Source organism: Phoca vitulina, unplaced genomic scaffold (genome assembly GCF_004348235.1).
Source record: "Phoca vitulina isolate PV1807 unplaced genomic scaffold, GSC_HSeal_1.0 scaffold17, whole genome shotgun sequence".
Taxonomy (NCBI): domain Eukaryota; kingdom Metazoa; phylum Chordata; class Mammalia; order Carnivora; family Phocidae; genus Phoca; species Phoca vitulina.
The window spans coordinates 15,130,242-15,135,951 of record NW_022589720.1 but is presented as its reverse complement, the minus strand read 5'-3'; the positions used below and the strand labels follow the sequence as shown (position 1 = coordinate 15,135,951).

Here is a 5,710-nt window from a genome sequence, read left to right as displayed (position 1 = left end):
AGTATCAAACTGACAACTTCCATAATTATATATACATTCTATATGAATGTCTTTGCTAACATGTAGCCAGATTGTGAGTTAAATTTAGCTTAATTTAAATTAAGACAATTTTTTCAAGGTTTGAAATAAGATTTTTTTAATTCATATGTGATACAATAAAAAATTATCCCAGATAATCATTCTCAAAAGTTGCAAATGTGTTCTGATGGATAGAATATGTTTATGTTTCAATGCTTTGTGTATTAAATATTGAAGTGTTGCCTCCAATACTCTCTATGGGTTTATATTTTGCTTGATTGTTCAACTTTATATGTGAAAATAGCCTCATAAACATAAAGACCCTAAATTTTGCAAATTCTGATATAATCTCACTTTATTAATGTATTTGAAAAGATTAACAAAAACTATTTTGTAAACAACTGATCATCTACAATGCCATCCTCTTTACTGTTTTGAATTTTCTATTTTCCTCTGTAGTTAATCTGAACTAGGCCCACACAAGTTTCCTTTATAATCAAATGTCCCTTGTTATGGGGAATTTTTTATCTTCTCTACATACCTGCATTATATTATTTCCACCTAATTCCACTCTTTGCTAAACATGATTTAATCAGATGTCTTAAAATCCTGAATTTACACTTAATAAAGAATTTTTTTCTTACTTGATAATTATTGCTTCATTCAAATTAAAATAAACAACCTATTACTTCAGAAAGTGTGGTGGACAACATATCGTATGGAACCTGACATTGTACACTGTCCCAGATGAAGCCTCTTCACTCTGGCTGTGGGGCTGTCTTACATGTATGGTGATTTTACTTAAGACCACAGTCCCATATGTTGCATAATTATAGCTCCACAGATAATAGAATCTGGCCAGTATGACTTGTCTCCGTAATGCTTTAACACACTCTGGGTTACAAAGACCATATCCTGTACTTATACCTATAAAAATTTAAACAAAGTGCTACATTTGCAATTACAGATTAAAATACACTGTGATCACTCATAGCTTTTGCTCTTACTTAGAAAAACAAGGAATTTGAAGAACACAGTTTGTATCGCAAAATTATAATTAAATCTGCAAAATATACGACATAAATTTTTAAGTATATTAATGTGTTTTTCTAAGTCGTCATCTTCTTCTTCTTCTTCTTCTTCTTCTTTTTGGCATACAATTAGTGGCTTTTGGACTTTTTTTTTTTTTAAGATTCTATTTAATTTGGTGGAGAGAGTAAGAGAGCACAAGCAGGGGGAGCCCCAGAAGGAGAGGGAGAAGCAGGCTCCCCGCTAAGCAGGGAGTCCAAAGTGGGACTCGATCCCAGGACCCTGGGATCATGACCTGAGCCAAAGGCAAACGCTTAACCGACTGAGCCACCCAGGCGCCCTGCTTTTGGACTATTTGTAACATTCACCATTACTTTTGGAAGCAAAATTCACATTTGTACATTATTTAAAGCATCATTTCATTTTGTTTTATATCATGTTTATGAATCTCTGAATCTGTGTAAGTTTGTGTCTATGTAGGTCTGTACTTGTACTTGTGTGTCTGGGTATATGTTTGTATGTCTGTGTGTGTATTAGAATTACTTAAAATAGATACCAGATAAGGATATACACATTCAATTACTAAAAGAAAAAACATAAATTTAATGATGAAAGCTAAAATAGTGCTCAAAAATAAACTTTAAAATGCTTTAAAAAGTATTTGTATTCTCAGTTCCCTTTATAAAAAACATTCCCAGAATAACTATTTTCCTTTTTTAGTGGCTATTGTATATTTCTTGATAGAATGAACAAAATAACACCATTATTCTATGTTGAAATTTGTTTTAAACTAGAATATATCAAATGATAATAATTTCCTCAGAATCATTTGGAAAGCAAACATCCAATATAGGTACTTTATGAATATCACCACCCATTTGCTTTTCTCTTTCCTTCAAGTTGAAATTTGTGTGGCAACTAAAAGCCTGAAAACTAATGGGATTTGCACTGTGGTTGGTACATCAGAGCACTGCTTTTAGAATTGACATTCTGTGGGAAATGAAGTAAAACCTATTATGCAACAAATTATACAATTTAAATAAAGAAGCAGCTGACCATCACAAGGATTTTATGTGAGAATCATAGCAAACTGCACAACTTTACGGAATCAGATTTCCAATGGATTTGTTATCAGCTGTGGGAGATTCACAGTGGCAATTCAATTACCACTACTTATAGGGAGTAATTGGCATTATTCAATGATTCATAAATCAGGAAGCATTCCATCTAGCAAATAGAAAGGAGGTCCACAAAGCTGTAGAAAAGGAAAAGTTTTTAAAGGCAGAAAGGAGGTGAAAAAAGGAAATGATTAGCAAAAAATGCATTGTTTTAAGCATGGTCATTTTCCAAAGGGGAATGGAAAGGTCTCAGGGGATTACCTCCTAGTGTTGACCAGGTAATTCCAGGTTGACTGGTTAAAGATTCCTGGGAGAAGCTGAAACTGCAATTAGGTTAAGCATTAAGTCTTGGTTTGCTGATGTGGGGCTTAGCAAAACTGACACCATTTAGAGACTGTCATCTCCTTTTTAACATCATGCATGGATGGCCAGAAAATAATCTTGGAAAAGACAAATAGTGTAGGCCTCAGAAAAACTGTGTGTTATCAGTTTGGGACTTGAAAGGGTAACATTCTAAAGAGCAAGATTATTAAGGGCCCCCGGATGGCTCAGTTGTTAAGCATCTGCCTTCGGCTGGGGTCATGATCCTGGCGTACTGGGATCAAGCCCCACATGGGGCTCCCTGCTCCGTGGGAAGCCTGCTTCTCCCTCTCCCACTCTCCCTGTTTGTGTTCCCTCTCTTGCTGTGTCTCCCTCTATCAAATAAATAAATAAAATCTTAAAAAAAAAAGCAAGGTTATTAATCCAAAGCCTCAGAAGTAATAAATAATTACTTCAGTCAAAGCAGTCTGAACTAAGTGAAGTTAAGGTAAAGGGGAAAGACAACACCAGAAAGGAAAGAAGGAAACATAACCTGAAGGGAATTGCACATTATGGCCAAGTGCTTAGACTCTGCTTTTACAACTGGGAAACGCAAAGCTAAGTCACTTCTTTAGATTGAGAAATTTAACAGGATCTTTGTCCCTTTAAAATTTTTCAATCTGATCTCCTACTCTGTAATGGAGCAAGACAGGCAATAATTCCAGTCTCATAAGGCCTTCCATCTCTGGAAACTATTTTCTTCAATTTTTGCACAAAAACTAGCCAACTCCTGTCTGCACTCATCTCTATCTTGTAATAACCAATAATAGTCACTATACACTATTATTTTCAGGTTTTGAAATCACTTCACCAAAATCCAGAGGCTTCAGAGGCTTCAGTTTTACCTTTTTTTTTCAGTTTCCTAACACGAATCTCCAAGTTTTCAAAATTCAATTTTATTTTTTTTCTTGTCTGCCATCTCCCAAATACCATGCCATATAGTTTAGGTTTTTGGCAATGCGTGAACCCAATAGTATGCTAATAAATATTTAACAACCAGATATCCATAAAATAAAATAAAACAAACATAAAAGCTTTGATTTGTGAATATTTCTTTGGTGTTAATACTTCTACCATGGATATTTGAGACTATGCTCCATCTATCAATGAATGCAGAGTTGAGCTCTCTTGACGCATCAGTAGGAGGCCCAATATGAGACAAACTTTTGGTATATTTTTTTTACAACTTTCTGTATTAGTAAAGGTAATAATACACGCAATTCTAATCTAGGTTGTATTTGCTGCTTGAAATGGTCCTATTAGTTTCACATCTTTTAAAATACAACTTTGCAGTTCCTCCGGGTGTGTTTCTTAGCCATTTAAACTCACTTACTTTGACCAAGAGAATGTGCCAGTTCTGAGCGTCTGTCTCAAGAATCATTGTACTTTTATTCTCTACTTTATACCTATGCCTTCACTTTGAGAGCAAGCTCAGACCAGCCAGCTGAGGGATTTTAGAAACATGAGGAAGACAGTTGAGACATCAGCCATGAAGAAGCATGGACCCCCAGCTCTCAGAAGCCACCACCCAGAAACAGTAGCAAACCTAGCTGGCACCAAATTCAGCCCAGGTTAGTTGAACCACACTGTCTCTGTATAGACCACATATTTGACCCATTACAGATTGCCAGCAATCCCAAATGTGATATCCATATCACACTCTACAATGGTCTAGAACTGAAGCTTAATTTTATTTCTCTCTTTCTGTACACACACACACCTCAAGCACTTTCTTGACAATTTGAGGAAGTTTATGTTTGTTAAAAGTTGACTATCGGGGCGCCTGGGTGGCTCAGTTGGTTAAGCGACTGCCTTCGGCTCAGGTCATGATCCTGGAGTCCCGGGATCGAGTCCCGCATCGGGCTCCCTGCTCAGCGGGGAGTCTGCTTCTCCCTCTGATCCTCCCCCTCTCATGCTCTCTGTCTCCCATTCTCTCTCTCAGATAAATAAATAAAAAATCTTAAAAAAAAAAAAAGTTGACTATCAACAAATCTTATTATTTAATGCATTTGAACAATATTTCTATCAGATATTTCTTTTTCTTTTTTCTCCATATCTATACTACTGACTGTTAACTGAAGTAATGGCCTAATTTCTCAGCATCAACCTGGCTCCTTTCATTGCCTTGCCACTTATTTTCTTCTTATAACTTTGTCCTGAACTTATTCGGTGACGTTCAAATGTTCTTTCCAAATAAGGAAGCAAATTTATTAATGGAAACCCCTCTTTCAAGTACCTCTTGAGGTTCAGTTTGCAGGTGCTCAGTGAAGAAACAAACAATAAACAAATTAACAAACTTCCCTTTCAAAGAAATTTACTTTTTAGGACATAGCCATAGATACACATGGGTTTTTGTCTTTGCACAATTTCACCAATTTTCCTTGCTATTTTTTTAATTTTTAAGTTTTTTTAATTTAAATTCAATTAGCCAAGGTATAGTACATCATTAGTTTTTGATATAGTGTTCAATGATTCATTGGTTGAATATATTACCCAGTGCTCATCATATCACGTGCCCTCTTTAATGCCCATCACCCAGTTACACCATCCTCCCACCCACCTCCCTTTCTGCAACCTTCAGTTTGTTTCCCAGAGTCAAGAGTATCATATGGTTTGTCTTCCTCTCTGATTTCTTCCCATTCAGTCCTCCCCCCAACCCCTATTGTTCTTTGTTCTACTAAAGTTCCTTAAATAATAGTCTTATATGGAACACTAATCTTTGAGAAAAGTTTTCAATTAGCAATAATCGCACCTCGGATAAACCTCATTGGCTACGATACTGCCACTGCGCAAAGCTGGAACACTAATCTTTGAAAATTGTGAAATGCCTCAAGAGTTTGCATTAGACAATGTGGTGATCAGACCCCAAGGTGACTTCTAATAATCCTTGTCTTTGGTATTGACACTTTTGTGGGATTCCTTCTCACTGAGTGTGGGCCAGATCTGTGATTTACTTGTAACCAACAGTATATGCAAACAGGATGGCTTGACACTCCCTTCACTTCTTGATGGCAAAGGTGGTAGGAAGTCACTCCCATCATTACCTTTTATAAGACTCAAACTTGCTAGTAAATCTATCTATCAATCTATCTATCATCTATCTATCAATCTATCTATCATCTATCTATCAATCTATCTATCCATCTGTCAGTTGTGGGAGAGTCTTGTGTTGTATGAATGGAGGT

At 36.1% G+C, this 5,710-nt stretch overlaps 1 pseudogene; it reads right to left on the bottom strand.

Annotated features, from left to right (window-relative positions):
* Positions 1–5,193: 5,193 nt before the first annotated feature.
* Positions 5,194–5,322, bottom strand: LOC116639272 (annotated as a pseudogene).
* Between the last annotated feature and the right edge of the window lie 388 nt (positions 5,323–5,710).